Here is a 25,501-nt window from a genome sequence, read left to right on the forward strand (position 1 = left end):
TGTAATTTCCACTGTTCCCACACCCATCAGCCCTGGAGAGCGCTTAAAGCCAGAGTGTCAGCCCAGCCCAGATGAAATACATAGCAAAGAGCTGTCAGGTTCTACATTCTTCTGAAAAGAAAATGCATCTCACTGTCCTTGCCCGAAGAAGGGTGAAGTCCTGACACACCACTTAACTTATAAAACCAGTTCTCCTTTTCGAAGACGTGCTGTGCAAAGAAAGAAAGAAAAAAAGGAGAGGGTTTGGTTGGCGTGCCGCTGAGTGCAAGATATTTTATTTATTTCTGCAAGAGAGATTTAAAGGTAGGAGTCTTGTGAGCAGACAGCTTGGTGGTGCAGAGGTTAGCACTGCCAGGGCAGTTGTAGCCTGTGCAAGAACACTGGATTTAAGCTTTAAACAAAACTAAAAAGTGATGCAAAACGACTGACTTAATCATTGCCTTGGAACGCTAAGTGACTATCCAATTGCAGAGAGCATGATGGCATGTATTAAGAGAACCATTTCACTGTGTAGGCTTTGTCTGGAGAGAGATTCTGTAATATATTCCTTCTGCTGGCGGCAACTGTTGTTCTGTAAACAAGATTTTCTCTCTTATTCATTCAGTCAGGAGGCAAGCATGAATCCACCTCTCACACGTTCTGTAGCCAATACTGGAAGGAGGGGAAAAAAAATTAAAATCCCTTTCATGGCTCGAAAACTGTTATTGCGCATTTTTGAGGTCGGATCCACCGCTCTTGAAAGTCACGCATTTAGCTCCAACATCTTCGGATGAGTCATGAAGAATCAACATCCAGCGCAGCCATGCAGCAATGCAGAAACAATCAAACCTTATCAAAGAGAACAACAAACCTGTAAACAGAGCTGGCTTTCAAAACAAGCGTAAAGGTCTTTTAAGGCCATTGGACTCACTAATTCATAGGGCAAAACTTAAATCATTTTATTGTTACTTCTGTCAAGCAAATGAACATAGGCGTTAAATTAGCAATTTCAGGTCTATCACATATTTCTCAGAAATTATGCTTTGTTCTGTACTAAAGCAAAATAGACTAAAAACCCTATGATGTTGTGTTGAACCAAGTTAATTGCATAAAACCCAAAGTTATTTCAGCCTGAGTACAAGTCAGGTCAGGTTTTCCATATTCAGTGAAGACTACGACTCTCAAGACTTACAGTCAACATTTCATACTGAATTTGAAACGACAAGGCGCGCATGAAAAACAGCAAAAGCCATTTAGGAAAAAAGCTTTCACATCTAAGACTTGAACATCTTGCGGTTTTAATATTTGTTGCATTTTTCTTTGTTTTTCAGCGGCAGCCAGTCAGATAGGTCCATTCACAGAATTAACATAATTACTATTAGCGGGAATCTTAACCCTTGGGCTCCCTGGCCTTCAGCAGCACACGCTTGTCGCTGCATTTTCCATGCAACCGCCCCCTTTTCCCACCTCCTTCCACTTCATACCACTGAGACACACCTCAGTGTCACTCACAGCCTCTGAAGGGCAGTGACTGGGCTTTGGGAACAACTCGAGTCCCAGGCTGTGCAGGCCTCATGCTGGGCTTCCTCCTTGCAGAGCAAACAAGCTCCCCACGACACCTCCAAGCACCCCTACTCCCCCAGCTGCACAAACAAATGCAGACAAGCTTCCTGCCCTTGTAACTTTGAAGAGAAACAAATTGGAGACCTGTAAGTGTTACTGTATCATTGTGAGGGAACACAATATTTCCACACTGCAGATGCTGTCCTTATGAGCAGAGATACAACCACAACCAGGAATAGCTGTTTTGCTTTTTTGTTTTAAATAGTTTTATGAGTTTCAGTCATGCACTTTAATGACTTCCTCGTTGTTGCTCCCTTTTCCTCTGCCACCTAGAGAGAAACATTTTTGGCACTCCTTTACCCAAAGGGTAGTGGGAGTATGGAACAAGCTACCCAATATCCTGACTTCTTTCCAGAAATGGCTGGATGGGATCCTTAAATTAATTAACTACTGATCACAAACAGACCTGATGGGCCAAACAAACACCTTTTGTTTGTAACCTTTCTGATGTTCGTATCTGCTCTTGTGGAAAAAGCTACTTACAGAAAGCACACCATTTTGCCACTACTTTCCAAGCACATGTCCTTGATAAAAATATAACAATAGGGTGATGACAAATACGTTTTAAATTATTAAGGTATGTGGGCTCTATATTGAAATAAACAGACACACCTTTCACAAGATGTGACTTTGAAACATTTCTTTTCTGTCTTTAAAATGTAGCAAATCTGTATAAATCACTCTTCAATCATAAAAAACAAACAAGACAAACAAGCTCTGAGTTTTCTGGCTCAGTGTAAACTATGTTAAGGAAATACTTATGTGTTGGAATCCTGTCTTAGAAAAAGCTAAAAAAAAATTCTCACTGAAGAGGACTACAGTGTATTGAACAGCAAACACAGCCCCTGCTCCTGCTGTGTGTGAACAACAGCAGTTCTCAATTAAGCCATGAAGAATTTTCCCCCTTATTTCTGTAAATAATGGCTGGCCAATGTAATGTTACTGCATCTGCTGTTCAGATTGTGTTCTTTTTTTTAACCATAACTCTACAAAAAACATTTTTTTGGAAGAAAAAAAAACTTATCAATCCACACATTTGGTCTTATTCCTGTACAACTAGCAGTTTGGCCTTTCACCACATACACACACAAAAAAACTGTAAATGACAGAAACCATACTGTATTTTCAATTGCTGCAAAGGCTTTTCAGCTGTTTTTCAAATACGTAAAATTATAGAGAAGTACCAACCTCTACTAAACAGCACCCCATCCCTGCTGAAACAGGAATACAGAGTAAAGTTTATACGAATCTTTCACTTCACAAGCCTGTAAGACTTTTAGTAGGTTGGTAGTTTTATATTCGAGGCACAATGGCCCACCGGTCCAGAGCTTATCCTGGTTACCATGGAGAACAGAGATCATGTGATCCCCACCTTCTGAATGGGACACCAGTCTATCACAGAACCAACTCCATAGCTCAAGCTACGGCAGCAGTGTCTGCAGCTGGGGCTCGAACCCACAACTACGTCTAGAGACTTACCCACTATGCCGTGCTGCTCCCAGGCTTCCTCCTAATAGGCTAAAAAAGTGAAACCACAACGTATTAAAAAAAGATGATAAGGACATGGAAACGGGGATCTCTAGGGCTTAATCTGAAACTTTGTTTTTAAAAAAAGCTAAGATGTGGAAGCTCCTTCTTGGAAACAAAACAAAAAAAAACTGTGGCTGCTATTTTTAGAAGCCTCGCCTCCCGTCTTGGCTCAGAAGGCAGAAGCATACACACTTTCTTTGCTATTATTCTGATTGAAATTTTATTTTCACCCTGCTTCAAAATTGCTTTCCTTTAAACGAATTGTCTTTGGCTTTCTTTTTGACTTTTGACGAAGCAAACTGGAGTCAAAGAAAGGCGGCTTGATAGAATATTCACAACTCTTTCATCAGCCTAATTATCCAACAACAAACACCTGACAGGGAAGAGACACATGCCAGCAAACTGTCCAAAGCCGTTTGCTTTTTTAAAATAAAAAGGTTAAACTCCAGCCACTTTACCAAGGATCCAAGAAGTTAGAAATGAACTGACTGCTTAGGAGTTGTACATCTAAAATTTGAAATGTATTCTTACCCCATAAATCAATCATTTGTATATCCTCCTTAGGTTTTGATAATCTCAAGGGCTCTTAAAAGGGTATTTGATTACTCCTCCATGCAGAACCAATCCAGCTCCTCCAGATTGTGTGGTCTGTATTAAAGATCTGCTGTCTTCAGCTCTTTCCATAGACATTCTACTATAGAACATGTAGGGAATGAGCTGGGATGTACAATCATGCAATCAGTGACTGACCAAGCCTGCGTGTTCTCTTAACTTTTCGGTTCTTGAGTCTGGTGCAGGTTTTGTGTTATTTTTCAGCTGTTAAGTCTATTTACAGTTTAAACTCATGACGGAAGGCACTAATTTCTGACTGACAGACTCCGGTCAACCAATCTTGTAAATCAATTTCTACTTTATCAATAAAAAACACAAGATGTCAACCAACCCTGAAGCACAACTTATTCATTTCTACCCTTCACAGAAGGGATGACATCCTTTGTCATCAGGAGCTTTGCCTATCTATGTTAGTCATACTCCTCATTAGACTGTCAAAAACCGGGTCTTTCATGCAACCACATCATGTGGGCATATTTGATCTGGAAGTTCATTAGTTGCAATTTCCCAACTTTATGCCCTTTTCTTTTTAGGTTGCCCCAGGGTCATCAGGTAAATCTCAGATGACAGTCTTGGAGACACTGCATTCTGGTGATGCAATTTATTTAGAATTTATTCAAAGAATTTATTTTGCCCAGTTGCTGCCCCTGGGTTTGAGTTTCCATACCTATCCAGTCCCTTCTTACAACCTGATCCATGGTTAGCCACAGTGGGATAGTGACAGTGACAGTGGGATAGTGACAGCGACAGTGGGATAGTGACAGTGACAGTGACAGTGGGATAGTGACAGTGACAGTGGGATAGTAACAGTGACAGTGGGATAGTAACAGTGATAGTGACAGTGACAGTGGGATAGTGACAGTGACAGTGGGATAGTAACAGCAATAGTGGGATAGTGACAGTGGCAGTGGGATAGCCACAGTCCTACCAGTCATGAATCGCTTGGTGATGGACACTGCAACAAAAGCTGGAATGGCTTATGCTTTTGGAAATGGATGTTTGTGTACTTGTTGCTAGTGTAGTTGAGATTGATAAAATGTTCTTTTAGATATTTACACAATTCTTTGACTTGCCCCATGATGGGGGTTCATTCAGCTGTTTTTAACATCCAAAATGCAATCAAAATGTCTTCCAGAGGCTTCTGTAAGCCTTCTGAATCTACTGGATAAATAAAAATCATTAGAAGATGAAATGTACAGCATTTACAGGGCATGGATACTGCTCTGTGTGTGTATACAGCAATTTTGCGCTGCATATTCTTGGCTTTTTGTTAAAGGAAAATAAAGTTCCAAAGTTACTCCAAGCTTAACAAGGAAACGTATCCTTTATTTTTTTAACAAAAGAGTTTATTCTGAAGAAATCAAATTCTAAGAAAGTCTGAGCTTATTAGGTGAGGACCGTGATGAATGGGAGGTGAAAGAGAGCTCCAGTCTAGCTGGTCTAGTAAAACGTGTGTGAGAAGATTTAGCCCACTGTGAAGGAGCCATAATTACTACCACAGATATGTTTTTTTTGTTGTTGTTTCTTTTCTCTTTACTGTTCCCGTACTGTTTAAGACAGAGTCCTGTGTGAGACTGCGGCCAGCAGAGAGAGGGAGATAATTGTCAGGAGAGGCAGAGTCAGGCGAGAATTGAAAACAAGGGAAAAACGGTTGTTTTACAAGGGAAAAATGCTGCCATAACCCGGACCTGACAAGGGAAAATGCCCTATAACTCTGCAACAAGGGAGCAAGTGGGAAGCGGCCTCCCATAGGCAGGTGGTCTGAAAGAGGCCGCGCGGGTAGTGAGGATCCATTAAAAACAACCTTAAGTACATTTAAATGTCTGTAACACAAACCAAATTGTGTTTCCCAGGGTGTCCCAGGGGTGGCCTGGAGTGGGAGGGGGCTCACAGAATTCCCACCAAACCTCTCACACTCACAGGCCAGAGGCACTAGGCCCGACTTCTCTGCTCTCTGCGCACGCTGTCACTTCCCCCCGGCCGGAATTCCTCGCTCTCTCGCAAACAGATCCCTAAAGAGACCCTGTGTTAGCAGCTCCCACCCCCCCTTCCTCCCCCCAGAACTGTACCCCTCTCCCTTCTCTGAGCTCAGTTCACCCAAGGGTCAGGGAACATCACGGCCATGAACTGTCACCTACCCCAACCTCCGCCAGGCTATGGCAAGAGACACAAGTCAACCCGCTTGATTCTAGGCTACGCTGCTTGGGCATGAGAGTTTCGCATGAATAACCACTCCACATTTTGGGATATGGGGACCATACGCCAAGCTGGGACATGGGGACTCCTGTGGGACCTCCACAAAAACAGCAGGGATTGCCCGCAACAACCTGGGAATCCATCACCCCAAGAAAGGGAACTCTCTTCAACCCTCTCACGAAAAACACAACAACATTTACTCAGAAACTGCTGCCCTGCAGCACAGTCAGACAGTATCTTATTCTTAAAGAAAGTGTATTAAAATTTGAATGCCTGTCAGTTTAAAATAGGTGTGACCTTGGTGAAATAGTCCAGGACTGCAGGTCTAGAAGCCCTTAAATCAACACTCCTCAAGCGATACTTCTGTTGGAAGGAAAAAACAAACAAACAAAGCAAGGTTTATGTGAGTTTCCGTCAGTGGACTGTGTTAAGGGGAATGGACGACTCTTTGATTCTTCAGTCTTTAAAACAGTCAATGCAGGAAGCGTTAGGTCTGGCTATCATGCCTGTGCTCTGTTTTGTTCAATACAGTCAAACCATCTCAAATTCATTAGTGATCAAAACTGGGCGTTTACACTCTGAATAAGACCGACAGGAGGCACCAAGTGAGAGAGCAGAACCATTCAGTTGGTCCTGCTATTATGGTCTTGTTAGCTGAAGGAAGTTTCAATGAAATGAAGTCACCAATGAGATCTGTAGTACAGCCCTCATATTTTAAACTAGATATCTTCTTGGCAAAAGTAACTTTTGCATTCTAGGATTTATCTTTAGGGATAGATTTTAAGTATGGGACTGTTTTATTACTATATAATAATAACAGCAGCATTACAAATAATCATGCAGTTTTATTTCTAATCAGTTTTCAAGAAACACACACAAAATGTGTCGTACCGCAGGCCAGCTATGGAACTCAGCAATTTCCAGGCCTTACTCATGTGTTACCCAGTGGGGGCGAAACTGAATTTAAGTGAAAGAACAACCAGAAGCATTTTTAAGAAATGGCCATGCCTCCGCTATAGGTCCAGGTGGAAAGTCCATTATCGAAAGCAGTATTCTATAAATAAAGCGAGCCCCTGACTAAGATCCAGTATTATGACTAAAAGCCTGAGAATGAAGTCGGAATGGTTAGTTAGCGAGGGATCAAGTCCCGGGCACACAGGCAAACTGACCTTCAGGAATCAGATAAGAGCGTCTAAGGTAAACACAGCCAAGGAGAAGGGGGGAAAAATACTAAAACAAAATTCAACAAAAAGAAAAGAGCTTCAGAGAGGGAGAGGGAAGCTGGAGACATTTTTTCCTGACCAAAGAAAAACAAGAAAGGCTGGAAAACTGTGCAAAGGTTTTGAGGGCTGATTCATCATAAAGCTGTTATTGTATCCCCCGGGCGACGTTACAGGACACAGAAATTCCACTCTGGAATTTATTTTATGATACCAAAAGATTGGCAGTGGGCTGTGTAGAAGGAGCTGCTCCGCATGTTTTAGTGATTGTGATTTACGCTACAGTCCCACTACCCCCCATCCCACAGTGTTTACATACCACATCTCCACAGTCTGCAATAAGCAGGGGGGAAACAAAAGCCATTTCCGCTATGTGGGAAGGTCAGTGCAGGGTCCCCTCCTCCTTTTGATTTTGGGGTAAGTTTCTGCGGATTCACAAATTTCAATGGAAAACATTTCTGAGCTCCTGCTGCGAGAGCCGCCCTTCAAACCCTCTCCAGGAAAGGACGGCTTTCTTCAGCGGACCATGGAACGGGAGAAAGATTCGATCGAGCATATATACGAGGGGAAGGAAAGGGGGGAAAGGAGTAACAGCTCAGCCCTGCTGCTGGTCTTCGAAAATTTGAAGTGCTCGGCATTCAAAGTTCAGCACACTGAACACGCAAACTGAGTGAAAGGTGTTTTCTGGCCTTACCTATCCAGCGGGATTACTGGTAGCAGAAGCACTCACCCAGTGAAAAAGGGACTCTTCTGCAAGAGCAGGGAAATTCCTGTTTGATCACAGAACACTGCTGGTCCTCGTAGTGCATCCCTGCCCAGCAAGGCCAGAAGACCACGGCAAAGACCTGGTGTCTTTCATTCATGGCCTCTTTTAAAATATCACTTTAAAAGGCAAAACCGTATTTAATTTATAACAGGAAAAGAAGGAAGCACAGCACAAAGAATTAGCGAGGAACAGTTCGTCTTTGCACAACGAATCTGAGCCCCTTCCATCTGGGAGTCGATTTAGGCTACTTAGATTCAAACGCAATAAAATTAACTTATATGTTATTCTTTGGGCCACAAACCTGCTTTATTTGGACCACTGATTGTATATTTTACTTTATTATTTTTTTTCTTTCCCTTTATACATGTCTGTTTATTACATGTATGTTTACTGTTAATGGGTTCATGTTGTGTTAAATGTATTGTGTATTGTATTGTGTCTTTCACCTGCCTGTAAAACAAATTTCCCATCTGGGACAATGAAAGGAATTCAGTAAGGAATTCATAAGACATGTCCCTCGGCTACATCTTAATGAGAGAAAAGTGTTACAGTATGTGTGCTTGGACTCACCTTGCCTGAGCTGCCCAGTGTTTCAACAAGGCATGACCGAAACCCTGAACCCTAGACTCACTCCTGGACGGCGACCTGATCCTCAGTGTCTCGCAGGGCGCCTGTCACAACAGACTCCCACGTGTCCTTGTGCACTTCCAATCTGTAGCGATGGGCATCACTTCAGAACAGACAGATGAAACTGAGCCGCAAAGCATGGCCTACATCAGTGCAAAACACATTGTACACACAAACATTGTGCTGCTTCTGACAAAGCCTGAGGGGTTTTTGGAGTCGTGCACTGTGCCGCTTCACTGGAGCTGTCGTTTGGTAAATGAGGAGCTAATCTTAAGGACGTTCTTGTTCCAAAGTCGACTTGTTTTGCTGTGGCTCCAGTAAGCTTGGAATGAAGCAAGAAAATGAAGATGGAAGTGAGGGAGACCCAGAACACCATCTCCAATATCTCCCAGAGTCTAAAAGCACTGGAAAGAATGGAAACCACTGGAAAATATGGTGAGCAATGGACAAGAATCAAGAATTGTGGGAGATTGTGGGAGGCCCAGTGTGCCGAAGAACTCAGACCCTGAGACCTAACAGCGGTCTGATCTCTTCTCAATGTGCCGGCTCAACGTCAGTGTCCTTCTGCCAGGGGTGTGACCTTCCTCTGAGCACTGGGGACACAGGTCATGGTCATCTCTAATCCAATTAGATTACATTCAACTGGCAATATCGCTTCACAACCTTCAGCAATAAAAAGAAAAGACATGCAGACAATGAAATCATGAAACATGAAATCCTACAAGATACTTCATACGAAACTACAGTGATTCAGTACATTTTGACAATTATGGAACTGAAGTGCTCAGTTGACAGTATTATCAGACAACATGATGGCTGCCATTGTGGTACAATTACTGTACTGTACTTCAATCACCACATTATTGGAGGGGATATATACGTTTCTTTGAACACTGGGAAGATGCATACCCACCACCCCCTATACGTTATGCTTTGCCTTGAAGAATTTTGACTATTAGCAGGCAGCGGAGTGCATCTACAGTATCAACCCTTAATCAGGTACAGAACTGGCCAAGTCATGTTGGACTCAGCACAGATTTACAGCCAGAGATTCACCCAGCACCACAGTAAATTTGGGTGTAATATACAGTATTTATACACATATATCAAAGAACAGCAGGCAGTACTACACAGTCCTACCCTGACAGGTTGAAGGAACTAAACATTTCTTGTTTTACACAGAGAACACTAGGAGCGGGCCTGAAAAGTATTCAGAATCCACAAAGTCCGTGACAAAGTCAAGGGGTGGGATTGCTTTGTGATCGAGTGAAACACGATCCAGAAGACACAAGAGCAAGCTACTCTAAAGTGTATTAAAACAGAGAACAGGGGGCACTTTTTAACAGAAAGAGTGATGGGAGAATGGCAGGCATACCCAGGTACTGTCTACCTTGTTGAAGCCAATACCCTGTTTATTTTCAGAAGCAGGTGGACGAGATCGTTGGATCAATGAGCTACTAACTGTCAAACAAGTTAGATGAGCTAAATGCCTTGTTTGTGCGATTACTTTGCTTAAAGTAGCCTTTTTCTTTCTCTGGCAGATCTTGTTATTTATCACGGCTCTTACATGTTCTCATCTACAAGGCAAGAAACTGCAACTTGAAGCATTTAGGGCTACTCTGGAGTCATTTGGGTGTCTTTTTGAGTAGCTTTTCAAGGCAAGGTACAGTATTTGATATATGTTGCAAAAGTGCCCAAGCTAGGGTTAGAGTTAGGATTTGAACAACACCTAGAGATTTTGTAATGCATTTCAGTGCTCTAGGACGCATGTGAAATGCAGGAAAAGTGTTGTTTTGTTATTTCTTTGAAAAATAATTTTTGCCCAATTTTGGAGTTCTTGCTAAGATGCCAGTTAGAAAATGTACAAAAGTTACCCCTGGGAAGCACTGCGATCATTTTAGTCATCTCATGGGCTGGAGAAGAAGGGCTTGATTTTTCTCCTTGTGGTGCTCATTGGGATTATACCTCACGTGAAGCCCACCTGAACTGAGCTCCAGCTTCCAATGTTAAATAAATAGGCAACAGAAGCTGATGAGCTTCACAGAAGTGGAGATCTGATTACTGAGTCACATTCCAAGACGCTCATTAGACTTCTTCGTCACCTCCTTCCTATGTCTACCGCCTGGAGGTTTTTAAGAAGAAAGATGATACAAAAATACGAAATCCGTCTGGCGAGAGTGAAAATGGATACGCCGGATAACAGCAAAATTTTGACACATTTCTGAAACCCACTTACCCAAAAAAGGCGGATGTGACAGAAATTGCCTCTAGTGACTCTCAAAAATCTATTTACTGCATCATCACGGCAGTTATTCCAGCACGGCTTTCTGATGGCGTTACAATAAGTGCATGCTAACTGCTCGCGTATGGTTTCACGAGAAGCTCTTGACCTTAAGTGGAGATGAAACTGGTCAAAAACACCAGCTAAGAATTGCTTTACATTTGGTCAATCCATTATTTTATAGATATTTAATCTCTTCTCCCAACGGAAGTACGGTGAGATCCTTCTTTCTCACCCCCCTGGGCAGCTCTTTCGCTCATTTCAAATCCAAAGCCGACTCCGTCGCACAAGTTCACACAAGGTTATAGCTTAAAAAAGAAGCCCTGTCAGTATTTCTCTCGTCACCAAGTCAACATTTCTCGTCAGCAGAAAAATACTGCTTCCTCTCGTCCGCCTTGCCTGTTACTGAGACTTAATTGAATACAGGAACTAGACACTGCTGACAAACTGGGGAGTTGGCTGTAGTCTTCGACATAAAGAAGGATCACCTGTAGATTCTGCAACAGTGACCTCAGCCAAAGAGGCAGAAAGAATCATGATTTTAACAGGGCTTGTAAGCACTATATTGCCGTAAAATAAGTGAGTGAACACAGTGAGGTTGACACCTGACAGTAAGAGACAGTTCCAGTGAGGACTATCTGAAATGTAAGGATCTGTCCACACTGTAATAGTATAGGCTGAACATCACAGCCTCCAGGTCACACAAGACCATGCAAACATGACCTGCTCAAAACCACAAAAAAGGCACATATTGAATACTAACATGTAGGGGCTTGCAGCCTCCTCTCCTAAAAACTTGCATCATAACAAAATTTTGAGTCGTGGAATTCGGCACATTTTTTTCTGCAGGGGTCACAGCTGCAAAAGCCACACACAAAAGTGTTGAAGCGCTAAGGCTCTTTTTCACAGCTTGCCCATAACACAAATGCTTTTAAAAACGCAGGACTCTGTATGTACGTACACAGGAGGAATGAACAATCTTGTGGCTGACACCTCCCGATTTATTAAGAGAATTTAGTTGCAGATACGGACATCAGATGTATGGGATTGTTCTGTTCAGCGTCATAGAAAGTATAGATTTTGCGGATTCACACCTAAACTGCTCTGCTCTTCCTAAAGAATTTCAGGTACGAAAAGTTTATCTGGGGCTCATCTGATAGAAACCTCCACCGGAGCCCTATAGCCTTGAGGTTTACTGGGTCCTGTTCAAGCTTTTTCTGCCCAACCGACGTGAATAGGCAGAAAGAGAGTGAAATAAACAACAAGGAAAACAATTCATGTCCACCTAACTGAAGATGCACGTTCCCGTCACCTGTCCCTCAGGCAGTAATAATGATGAAACAGTTCTAGGTAACAAGTGCTTTTCAACAAAGCTGCAAAACACAACTGTCTGGCTTCACCAGGGTGAGGTGGAGCCTTCTGGGTGATACCTTGGTTACTAAGTCTTGGCAAGCCACATCAAACCGTGTAAACCGTGCCGGGTCACGGCCTGCACCAAAGCCGGGGGATGGACTTAAATGGACACCTGGCACCGGGAACTTGGCCAAAACTGAACAAAAGAAAAACAACCCCATCCATGTTGTTGTCAGAAATGCGAAAGGCATTTCACCTTATTGGCTTTTTAGATTTCAGTTTCCATTTATTTAACATAACTGCAGCAGCAGACAATAAGGGAAGTAGGAGCAGAAGTCACGTTAAGGGAGTAGCAGTCACCTCGGAAATAGCTGCAGCAGAAGTAGGAGCAGCAGCAAGGCTGGTACCACTATTAAGAAACAGGGGTCACAGCAGCTGCAGAAGTATTAAGACAGCAGTATAATCACACCGGGGCTAGTAGAAGCAGCAGTATTGAACAGTTATAGCAGAAGTAATAATCACAGCTGCAGTAAGTCTTTAACACAGACTGGGCTACAGCACCATTTCTCATTATAACGGGAAAACTCCGACCGATTGTTTTCACTGGGGGAATGGGAAGACATGCTACTTGTGTAAGAGTCTCTGTCCTCAGCTCTCAACCTTGTAGCCTGAGCTTTATCGCTGTGAACTACCATTCAGGAGCACCAATAACCATGGGCTTTATCTGGGACCATTCATTATGCACGCAATTTTAGCTCTCTTCCCACCACTTACTGTAATGCATAGCAGATGTGTCTACGGACATTCTTGCGAGCGTGTGTGTGTGCATTTCGGAGACAACTTACATTACAAAAATGAGTTTTAAAACACATGAAATTTGAACTTTAAATGTAATCTTTCAATTTCCAAGATTATACAACATTGCCTAGCCAAAATGTAATATCATCTTTTAATTGCAGTGATTCTAACCATTCTCAATTAGATGGGTGTGTATATAGAGGGGATTGGGCATAAACTGCATAATTAAGACGTACAACACATCAGGCCCAAACCTACCCATCCACTATATAACTCTGCACCACTGTGACTCTAAATGACATACCAGACACTTGTCATGACTCAATTCACCTTTGGATAAACACATACTGCATTAAAGGAGAGAAACAATGCAAAATACTTTGCGAAAGTTAAAATTAATAATTGCACCTGAAATAGAATCGAAGAGATTTAATAATGGAATAATAGCGTGTGCATATTGAGCTGCTGAAGCAGAACTGCAAAGCAAAAACCCACAAACATATGCAGTGGACAAGACGCCTGTTTGTGAATTAAATTTTTTTTATTATGCCTCTTCCATCCTGAGGTCATCACAGAAGTTTAAAAGGGAGAAACAATGAACACAATTTACGCCAGAGTACTATGTAGTACAATGTGGGGAGTGAACGGATATCAATGATATTTGATGTTTGGAACACATTTCCTCCGCTGCCCCTAGTTGTCAAATTCAACACATCTGCATCTTTCACCAGCCTGTGCAAGAATCACTCCAACGATGCACAGAACCGCACATGGGTGACCATGCAGGATTTCTGCAGTAGCCAAGATGCATCCTGCTATATCATCGTACATAAATTATTTGTCGCTTTACAATAGGGCTAAACCTGCCAACTTCTTATTCACTAGGAATAACAGCACCCAAGGATTAATGGCACTGAAAGGATTATGGAGTGTTCAGTCAAAATTTGGCTTAACCTGCTGGGCTGAGGGCTGACCTCCTGGCCGGGGGACGAGGAGGCTGGGACCCCCCTAGAGAGTGAGGGGTGACCAAGGGGCAGCTGCAGAGGTGGAGGAGAGATGCAGGAGACGTGTGCGAGGGACAGAAGGGGATCACGTCCAGTATTTCTAGTGTTTTAGGAGAGGAAATGAAGAAAGGACTGATGGCTCTTTACTGACAGTGGAGTCTAATTGAATTTGGCTATTGTCATCCCTCCTTAACTTTCGTTATACTGTATAAACTCCGTTTATGAGGATCTGAAGCTGATTTGGGAAGCTATGTCAATGCATGTTGGCCACAAATTCAAAACCCAAAGAAGAAACACAACGTTTCTGCTGCTGAGTCTTCTTCAGGTGTGAGTCGTGTTGTGTCTCTTCTCTCTACATGTAGTTTTCGACCTGGAATGAACCTTCGCTTGTTTCCTGGTGACTTCCCGTCCTGACTGTGCGAGAGCAGTCAAGCAGAAAAGCAGTCTGACTGAGAGAGGGCAGAAATCGAGTGCACTACCACAGATCTGCAATTACAATTATTTGCAGAGCAATTAATGAACTTCCATCTTTCTGATGAAACAACATCAGTTTGAACACCATAATAAAGCTCTACTTTCATGATGAGTTGGTGTTTTGGAAAGTCAGGTGCACATCTAGAGTTAAAGGAGTCTACTGCCATACAGGTATGTACATGTACACTGGAATTTTTTATTAGTGCCAATCTCTCAGGACATGCACAGTATAGCAGACGACAGTACGACAGACAGCACCACACAACCTAGACAGCACATCACAAAACCATACATGATAAATAGTAACGTACAATAAATGGACAATAAATACACTGTAGATAAATATGTTGTAGATCATATCTGTGATGTAATTTTAATGTTGTACATTGGTAGGGGTTCGAATGGGGATCTGCGTCAGTGGGTAGGCAGCAAAAAACAAGAAGAGATTCATTTCACTTTGAAAGGTAGGAAAAAAGAAGAATAACACAACGTTTTGGCTGTGAAGTCTTCATACTTGTGTTTACCTTCGTTTTCTATATGTATTCAGTCATTTCATTATGATTTCTTTATCTCGGCTGATGTGGGTTAGATTTCTAAAGTACTGATGTCTTTCCTGTATTGTAGCCCACAACAACAAAAAATACACATGAAAAAAAAACATGCTCAACAATCCTTTGAGATTTTAAAACTATGAGAAACTTTTGAAATAGTTTTCACCCAATGTATGTATAAATGTTGCAAGAAAGGGCTTGAAATTGTCTTTTGTTATGCATTTTACAGTACTTCCATTGTTGTATTTAGAAATGTTGCACTTGTCTGAAAACATGTTCATCCAAAAGGTTTATAACAATTAGTCAGAAGCAAGTTGCAACCTTGTCTCCAAAGTTCTTGTATCCCAGCCTCTCTCGGATTATGTGTCACGGTAATAGTTGTGCTTTTAAAAATGTGCACTAACCTCTAAACTATAAATCGTTTTAAGGTCGAAAATGCACATGTAGCCGTATAGTCGGGTTACACGCTGCATACCCGAATTTATCTGAAGAGATAAGGGCTCGCATTCTAAGCGCGTGTGGGCGAGTACACGGTTTTGAAATGTTTGGCGTGGACTTTTGCAACACTAATGTACAAGATGTGGAGAAAAAAACTACAAAACAACATAAACAGTACTGTGGAATAAAATACAATAAATAAAAAGAAGTCACATAAAACAGTCGATTTTGTATTTGAAAATACTGCCAACTCTCAGCTAAGCAGATAATGAACGTACGGGTCAGAATTAGGCTTCGTAGAGTACACTTCATAAGAGCGTATTTGTTCTCCGCTATAAGAGTCCAAATATTGTATTATTATCACAGTTAAACCTGATCTCACTGCAACAGAAAGACTGCAGCTTATTTTCCTGGACGAACCGCTCTTTCTGCAGCCGGAGACATGAATGAGTAACGGGTTAAATCACATTTGTAACTTTCTTTCATTGATCCGCCCTTCCTTTGAAGGTAAGGCACGGTTGTCCAATCAGAGCCCAGAGAGTGGGTTCGGGGGGCTTCAGGCTCCACCCTCCCTGGCCTCTCGCCCCGCCCCTACTCGTCTTAAAGTGCTCAGCTCTCCAAGTTCAATAAAGCGCTATTGTTTAGCCTTAAAGCAAGTCGCTTGCTCCTTTCCCGGGACAGTCAGCACATTTTTACACACTGACCCATCAAGGAAAAACCCCATGTACTGTCATTTGGGAGTCACTCCGGCTTCTGAAGACAAACGCACTGAGACCTCTGCAAGTTTATCATGGACACTGAACACGACTGCTCTGACCGAGTGCGTTTCTTTCTGTCACCCATTTACTTTCCAATTCGTGGATAAAATTCGTGGACGAATTCACGTCGCCAAAGTTCCACTATTCGCGTTCTGCTTCTGAACTCGGTAAGTTTCCCCACTTCAAATGCTTTCTTGACTACTCCGTTTATTGTTATAATTTCAATGTGTATTAATCAAAGCAGGTTATTCTGGACTGGACAGAATACCCATATACTATATACTGTCCTAATAACTAGATACTGCCCATTAGGACGAAATGTGTTGTAAAATGTATTTAATAATTTTTACTGTAATGTTGGGAGGAAGGCTGTCTGACAAAACAACATTATTAGACCATTCTCGAGCTGGAAATGCATGTGAAATGTAACGCGTAAAACTTTCATTAAGTCTTAAGGGCATTTAATAAGACAGGTATTTTGTACCTACAGTACTGTGCTTCAAGAATCAAATATTTACAATGCCAATATACGTAATGAACGAAGATAAGTCAGGCACTAATGCGCGAGTTATCTGAAGCTTTCGAAGTACAAACTAACTACTGTGCAACTATTACCTACACACCGAACACGCTCAGCAGTAAAATAACCACAAATAACAAGGACATCGTCTTCCAGATAAGATTGCAAAGGCACTCAGATAACGTGTAATTACTGTAGCATATGGATAGAAAAGAATACAAACAATGTTTTTTTTTAATTGAAAAAGTTTTCAAATGCAAACAAAACTCATCTGGAACCGCAACAAACATGCCCGCATCTTAAAATATTCCGCGGTGAAGAGATAATGAGAAGAAGTCGCACAAATCCGACCGCAAAACGATAGATATAGCGCAACCAAAGTACTGTAAGTTCTGTATTTAGTCGGGCCGAATAACATACTTCGATATTCCCTGATCGCTCCTCTGTGAACTACACGCGACTGCTGGGGAAAGGAACTATTAATTTGTCTCGGGTGTTACAGAAACATTTAATTGTCTTTCTTCACTTCACCAGCTTTCCTCGTGCATTTTACTTAACTGGAGAAAAAAAAATACAATCTGTTTAGTCACACGACTCACAAATGAGATTAACTGTTGTTATTCGGTTTTTAATTCCATTTTTTAAGCCGGTGCATAAAGAAGCCATTTAAAGTCTTTTTTTTATGAGCGACCTGAATTTATATCATGGGATTCAGGGGATATATAATGAGTTTTTTTTTTTTGCAAACGAACGCGAATATCAGCGCGCAAAACAAGAAATGTGACCATTTGCGTCGTAAACCAAGTCATTTATCGGTTTTAAGAATAGGTACTCCAGTACAGACAAAAAGGTAAGAGAGTAGCTTTCAATAAAAGACAGGAATTAGGTGACCTCTCGACAGCACTTGAGAGGCTAATTCTGAGACTATTTTTCTTCTCAATAGAAAGTGCGCTCTGCACTTCGTTCGAAAAACTTCATCACTACAACCAACGACTGTTATTGTTAAAGACAAATCTGTCCAAACAGTGATTGATGCGAACCGGCGTTTACCCTAGGGCAACTGGCATCTTGCGTCATGTTCAAAGCTGCTGTTTAAACAAGTAAACTAAGCCTTCAACTGCACTGATTTAATAAGGCAGAGAACGACAGAAGAGTGCACATGGAATCCTGCAAGGGGAAATAAGGAATCTAGCGATTTTCCTTTTTAAAAAAATGTTTTAAATAATTGGCACGTTTTATACTGCCACATTCTTAAGGTGCCTGGCGAGTTGTAAAGTTACCAGGCTCACTAATACGCGGCGCATTCCTGTAACTTTCCCCTACCGAGTTGAAGAGGTTTAAAAAAAAACAGATTTAATTTTGGGGCTGGTTTGGTAATAACTAAACGGCTCCTTAGTTACACTTTCCTTAAAACCCACACATCAGAACATAAACCTTCTCTCCAGCACTTACTGTAGTAGATACCCCGAAGATGTACTGTAAAAACCCGAACTTTACCGAGTCCAGGAGTTGTTCACATTGGACTCGGAACCATTTCGCATCTACACGTGTGCACAATGGTATAAACGATGATTTATTGAACGCGCACTTATTGAAATTGATGTCTAGTCCATGCCCAGTTCACCTGAAAGGAAACCATTAGACTTGCGCCTTACAGGCGCTTTTACGCCTCGGACAAACCGTATCTGGCTCTGGCTCAAGGTTGGACAGCAGGAAAAAGGAACCACGGAGTATTAATAATAGTAATATAGCAGAAAGGTTAGTTTCAGAAGATCTGGTGAATTGGTTTCCCAGTTGCACCTGATGCAATTTGAGGGGTCACCTGGAAAGGCAAAGTACTTTCAATTCAGACCTTTCCTGTTAGCTGTGTTGTTCTTCAGTATCAGCATCAGTATCTCACTCGCAAGCACGGTCAGGTGAATAAAACCGTTAACCTTTTCAGCGTGTAACCCACCCCTGTCTGACCGCTCCTGCTGGCAGCAGTTACTCAGTACCTCTTGGGCAAAGGTAAACCCCTGGCAGCTACAGTATCACCCCTGGTGGAAAGAGTGGCGTTTCCCAGTATGTTTGAGATGTTTTTACACTACGTCACGAAATGGAGGGTGATCCACTATCTCGAATTCATATTCCATCGTGCAGCTCAACACACCTGTCATTAGCTCAGGAAGTGCAACTATCTAGAAGCACAGATAAAGGCAGGGACAGAAGCACTGGTGTCTTAGCAGAGGAGTTTTTGGAGTCGAGCAAAACCAGGATAGTCGTTAAACTCCCGGGATAGATGTCACTGGCCGCCAGATTGATACAGTTCTGCGCGTAAAAAGAAGACTTCCCGAGGACAAGATATGTTTGGATGTTCATTCTCTCTAGTATTGCAACGCTAAAATAAAAGTAAATTACAAGTAAAATCGAAAAACTCTACAGTAAAATACGCATCTTTCTGAAAACGTTGTTCACTCAGGTGCTGTACTCCGGTTACGTCCTATCACTGTGAAGCCGACCGTCTGTTTAATGCAGATAGCGTAGCGGATCAAACGTCAACAAGGAGCAAGGCAAATAAACAGCGACGAAGCCCAGGTGGTTTTTCACGCCGACCTTAACATTAAGACAAATCTCAGCTGCAGTCTGGGCTCGCTCCGAAGTGTTATCAAGCCGCTGATTTCGCGAACCGCAGAAAATTGATTGCAAGCAACCCTCGTCCTGGTCTAATCTGTCCAAATTTTACCATGGTGAGAAACACAACTGTCTAAGATCGTGAGGAATTTGAAATGCCCCGCAGAGCCCCCGATGGCAGCGGCAAGCTTCCCGACCGGAGTCCTCCGTGAGTGTGGGGTGGCTAGGCTTGCTAATTGCAGGAGTCTGTCAGCACGGCCTGGATAAGACTTAAGCAAGTGCGTGCGGAGGTTTTCCTTAGGGAGAGCAGCGTGCTAGGCTCAGATCCCAGCGCACAGCATGTAAAGATCTGTAAGGAGTGCTGCTGTGCCAAGCTTTGCCCATTGGATAGGTATTTGGGGGACACTACTCTCCATTCGAACAGTACTGTGAGGTACTGCCCCTGTACTGTGTCCAGGGTTTTCACACTGGGGGTGCACTAGTCAGTGTCCTCCTGGACTCGGCATCATCCTCTGAATAAGGCGATTGATTCTGAAGAGGGCTGTCGGAGACGATTTCTCAGCTCCCCCGGCTAACACAAGCGACAAGTGAGAGATGATATTTTAGCGTGGCGCATACGGTATGTTCTCCGTTCAGGAGGGAAAGGAAAGCTGTGTCTGCTCTGAGCGGGGGCTTCCAAATTCCCTTGCTAACACCCCGGCTGCAAACACAGAATTTCGAGAATCGAAATTGCACCATGGTGGTCCGTCCTCTCTCTCTTTTCTGACACAGGCCTGGACTCCCGTTGTCTCAGGCTGATATTGAGAGACGAGTTACCGATTTTGGTTAGATTTAAAACACTAACTTGATCCCTGGTTACCTTTTGTCTGTTTTCCTGGTTTCTGTTCATTTACTGCCTCACAGGTTAAGCCACGAATAATCAGACTTGACATCTAAGATGGACCAGGGTGCCAGATGGGTTAAATATTCTAACCCCTTGCACTTCTTGAATGATCCTACATTTTGTCGGCATAGGACATAAATTTGAAACATGGTATTGCTTCTGTGCGTATTTCTGTCCGTTGACAGCGCCGTGTGTCCGATCACAAGGCAGAACAGTTCCAGTAAAAAATACCGCGCAAAGGTACTGTTGTGTTTGAAACAGATCCACCTTCGGTTTTGGTTTTGTCTTCCTAACAAAAGGGCCAGACAGGACGTTTAGGACTACAAAGACGCGAGGGGAACACCAGACGCAGGCGTTCAGACAAGAGTGCAGAAACGGTGCAGAGAGGAGCCCACATGGTGTCTTTCTGTTTGTTTGGAGAGCAAGCCCTGTCTGCACTTTGGCAGCAAGCGGCCCCCGTTTGCTATGGAGCCCAGCAATGCAATCCAAGCCAGCCTTTCAGCTGGTGACATTTGGGAAAGATGCGTTTGGAGCAAGACAGTGTGCACAGGCAGGAGAAGGAGGGGAAGAGGGAGCAGATAAAAGCAAACATTCTTTACCGGCTGCCTCAGCGATTTAATTAAAGTGCTGGAAGTGCTGGGGATGGCTCTCGGAGAAAGACTGGGGTGAGCCCACTGAGATGCAGGCTTAACCCCTGAGATCTGCTCCCTCCCTGAGCCTTTCCCTGGGCTGATGGGGGTCAGGTAATAAGCGCCTGGGTCACAGCAACCATGCAAACTAAAAACTAAGGGAGGAAGGCCCAAGACAATCTCAGTCAGAAAGCTAATAAATCCTCAAAAGATATCAAGCTGTAAAAAGAAACAGAGGATGGGCAAGGAAGGAGGGGGGGAAGGCATTGAAAAGAGAATTAAAACACACATACACAGGATTAACCCAGCGCCCAGGGATCTGTGCATGGCTTTTTCCAAAGGTGACAGCTTTCGGATCGACAAGAGACACCCCTAACAGACAGTCTAATGGATGCTCCCCCAGTTCTACATTCTGCACCGACTAACACAAACTCAGCCCAGTTTGCCGTCTTTGATCCGTCACATCACAGTATGCTTTACAACTCTTAAAGACAGGTAAAAATGAAAGTACTAACGACAACAGTACCGCAGATTAACTCCAGCACTTTGACAGTGGCGCAAATGGATTTCAGTCTTTCCTTTCTGGTTTCACTTGTGAGCTGGGCAGTTTTTTTTTTTGAGAGACGAGATGTTTTTAAGGCAGTGAACTCTGAAGGACAGTAGCAGGAAATATTATCTAGAATCATTCACGGTCTGATATTATTTGAGGAGAAAAAAATGTATATTCTTCCATTCTGCCAATCTCCAGTATTTAAATAAAACACGCTGGCAAGCCAGTCTCTGAGGATGAAACTTCATATATCGTCATTGAAGAAACTGTAGAAAATTAATAAATGACAACTTAAGTAATGATATATAACTAGACGGCCAATCACATCTAGAAATATATAGCACAACAGATTATTCATTTCCCATATTTACTTCAATCTTTCTTAAAGACTGCAGTTAACACCTTCTAGTAGTTAACAGAATATATTAAGTCACTGCAGACTCTGGTATACTTACAGTTCTAACGGAAAGGTTTCACAGTTAAAACGTGCCAGTTTCTAAGCCCCTAATGTATGCATTCCTATTTCTCCACTGCAGTGCTGGCTTTATTTACTGAAGTAACATCTGCTGTTCTTCTTCTGTGGAATGTGACACTCAAAGTCATCTTGCTGGCTGCTTCATCTAATGTCAGCAAGTGACTGTGCTGCCGAGATGGCCGGTTTACAAGTAATTGGGCACATTCACACCCCATTACTGAGCAGAGCAGTCACCGCTGTTCAAAACCTTCCACAGAGCACTAGATCACCCCGAGGACAGCTACTGTCTCAGGATTTCTGGCCAGATTAAAGGTCAGGTTAAGTGAGTTAATCCAATGCAAGGCTGCAAACAGTTTTAAAATCTGTGCAGTGCTCCTAGGGCTTTCAAAACACTCTACAGGAACAAGAGTCGTGTCATTCCGACTTTAATAGCGCTTTAAAACAAAAAGATGTCGGGTTTGCGCAGGGACGGAAGCTAAGGAACTCACGCAGGCGTGCACGGATGCTTAGCATTTTGCTGATCACAGGGTTGCTGGTGTGAAATCCCAGAGTATCTGCCTGATTTCAGATAAACTCTCCTGAGCTTTACAAAAACATCCCATCCGCGCTCATCTGTCCGCTCCAAGTACGATGAAATACGTATCAAGCTGGAATTCGTCAAATCTGACTGCAGGTTTGTCATTTTCCACTCCAGTGCCAAAAGATATAGGTCTTAAACAAACCTACACCAGGAGAATGTTGTGGTTTCCGTGCCATTAATACTAAATTCATGTGTCATCTTTAATCAACATTTACGCCATTCCCCGTACCCCTGTTTATAGTCACAGCATGTGTTAATGCTCTGCTGGGCTCACATATCCTTCATCTCAGCAAAAACAGAGACAAGTCCATTCAAATGCCAGTTGCTTAAAGAATAAATATGAATAAATATATACCTAAGAATGGTTACAAACAAGTGGAGGCAATTGGGAAGGAGCAGAAGTAAAATTATGCTTTGATTTGTTTTCATTACTTACTTATTAATTGTTACAGCCATATAATGATTATGCACACCTGAAATTTGCAAGAGAAATGTCTACCCCCTTGTCATAGCATACCTCTAAAATCTGTCTACTGCTGTTTTTTTTAATGTAACTAATCAAAGGATAGACATCTTTGCAGCCTGGCTTCTAAAATTTACAGCAGTGTGATGCAGAAACACTAAGTAGAGGCATCATATTCAGTTTGCTATCTGTCGGCTCTCAATGTAATTATGAATTCCCAGTTGAAAAGTTTAATATAAACCTTACTTGCCCACATCAGAGACCAGCTGCCTTGTGAAAGAGCCAGCAGCTTGTAAATGTCATATACATGATATATAACACACACTGCAAATTAACAACAGATCACAGATTGAAAGTACAGTATGTGACGTCCAAAGCCACTCAGACTCACACATGGCCTCAGTGCTGTTGCGCTGCCCTGTGTGCTCATCAGCCAGCCCTGGCACTTTCCTTCACGTCATCTAGACCGACAGTACCCACTACAAATCCTTCTGGAGAATGAAAGACAGTGCAGCCACAGCCTTGTGCTCTGATCTCTCCGGGCACGCTACAGGGAGCTACTTTTGCAAACATTTTTCCTTTAGTTTTCGCACAGACCATCTCTGCATGTAACTGTCAGCGACGACTCCAGCGAGACTGCCGATGTTAATTCAGTTTGGTTCCATCTGCTAGCCTGTTCTGCTTTGCCTAATGGCGTCCCAAGATCAGGGCTCTCATTACAGTACAGTCTGTCGACCAGAGGAGTTGTAACAGAAACTGCACCACGCTACGAGGTTACCTCCTTTTTCCTCCTCTCCTCCATCCCATGGAAAAGAGGAGTCTATTTTGGGTTGGGAACAGAGCTGGTGCAGTGGTGCTCAGAGCTGTAGGAAAACAGCGCTCGTCTGGCAGGTGTGACTAATGGCGTTAAGCTGTCTGTACCCTAGTGCTCTTGTCTGACATATACTGCTCTAGTGGCCCGTTAGGAGGTTAACCCTCAAATCACCAGCCCTTACTGGAATGCCCGGAGCTCCGAAGTTGTCTTTTCCAACAGGGGATGCAATTATTGGACAAGCACCTACAGCAGCTTGCAACAGGAGTAACCACAGGAGTCTCAGAAATGCACCAAAACATGAGGAAAAATAGGAGTTAGAGGTACTGACTGAATAAAGTGAGAAACCCCTTTGTGCAAGGTGTTTGGGAGTCCGAGTGGCTGGTACAACAATCCCCTGCCCGCCTTCCTTCACAGCCTGAGAAACAACACTCCTTAGCTCCACCCAGCGCTGGCTTGGCAGAGCAGTGGCACTCGCTAACGATGTTTAAATGGCACCGTATTAGCAGAAGAATGCTGTGCTCCCCGAAAGAATAATGGAGAGGCTCACTTTTCAGCGATGTTGTGTGGCCCGTGTTAATCCCTTTTGAAACTTTAAAAAGAGATGCTTTTCTAAATATGTGCTGGTGGAAATAATTGTGTTGGTCTTTTGTTAAAGTCTGTTTTCATGGTAAAAAAAAAAGACTTTTTACTTCTAAAGAACTGAGAGAGGGCCCTTTTTCCGACACATTTTTAATTATTTACAGCACCTCAGACCTCACAGAGGGCGGTGATTCTCTCAGAGTCCGAAACTGACACGCAACAGGGCTTTTACAAGAAGCTCGGCAGAAATACAGTAAGTAGAATTTTTAAATAAACCACTTGCTTTCAAGTGACAAATGTATCAGCTAGAAAAGACAAGGACAAAGTCAACTACTGGAGTAAGAAAGTTCCAGAAAGTACTTGACCAAAGAGTAGGAACGCCAACAGATACCTGGCTCGGGTTGTGAAATAGTGATTTTGTTGGGGGGGAAAAAACATCAAAAAGCTTTTAAAAGGGACATTCTGTTCGAGTACCTCTGTAAATAAAATCCAAAATAAAACCGCTAACATTAAATCTGCGAATCACTATCAAAACCAAAGAAATGAGTGATTAAAGCTTAAAAGCTTTAAATGCCCTGAGGAGGGAGGGCAAAACATTTTCTGGAAATCTGTTACAGTTTCGGACAGGGAAACCAGGACTTCCCAGACAGTTTTCTATGATAGAGACACTCTCCCTCACAATTAACACTCTCTACCTGCCCCCTCCGCCACACAGCTTGCACCACAGGGGCCACACAGGGGATTAAAAGGGGGGTTAAAAGTCACACTGCCCCACCGTCGGGAGTCAGCCACCTGCGGGCCAGAGAGAGCAATCAGGGAGCGGGTGACGGATGGGAGCAGACAGGGCGGAAAGCACAACATGCCCTCTGCTCCGAACGGCGGAGTCCGACCCCACCGCAGCCACTGCAGGTATTACAGAGCACGAGAGACTTAACGGCCCGTGGCCCTTTACCATGGACTTTTACACTGCGGCATTGCAACATCTCGGCAGTGCTCTCAGCTTCGTTCGCTTGACTTTTCCTCCTCCTCATTGAGGCATTTGTGGCAACACTGCCTGTTCTGAGAACCGAATCCTGATTGCCAAACAAGCATGAGCCCAGTGAGTCCAAGCCAAGGTACACTGTATTCACTGTTATGACAGACTTCTGCATCACAATGCTCTGTAAGGCCTAGCAGGCTGCATAAAAC

General features: G+C 43.0%; 2 protein-coding genes across 3 annotated transcripts in view; one reads left to right on the top strand and one right to left on the bottom strand.

Annotated features, from left to right (window-relative positions):
* coro7 (coronin 7) overlaps positions 1–25,501 on the bottom strand; it is a 190,304-nt gene that overhangs the window by 38,743 nt on the left and 126,060 nt on the right. The window lies entirely within an intron of this gene.
* Positions 16,080–25,501, top strand: part of vasnb (vasorin b) — a 37,020-nt gene continuing 27,598 nt past the window's right edge. The window contains exons 1-2 of one of the 2 annotated variants that reach the window (XM_088936938.1): positions 16,080–16,377; positions 24,478–24,566. The gene's annotated coding sequence lies outside the window, so the exon portion shown is untranslated. The remainder of the gene's footprint in view (positions 16,378–24,477; positions 24,567–25,501) is intronic. The other variant, XM_088936939.1, reaches the window with a different exon arrangement.

Source organism: Atractosteus spatula, chromosome 18 (genome assembly GCF_055471065.1).
Source record: "Atractosteus spatula isolate fAtrSpa1 chromosome 18, fAtrSpa1.hap1, whole genome shotgun sequence".
NCBI lineage: Eukaryota > Metazoa > Chordata > Actinopteri > Semionotiformes > Lepisosteidae > Atractosteus > Atractosteus spatula.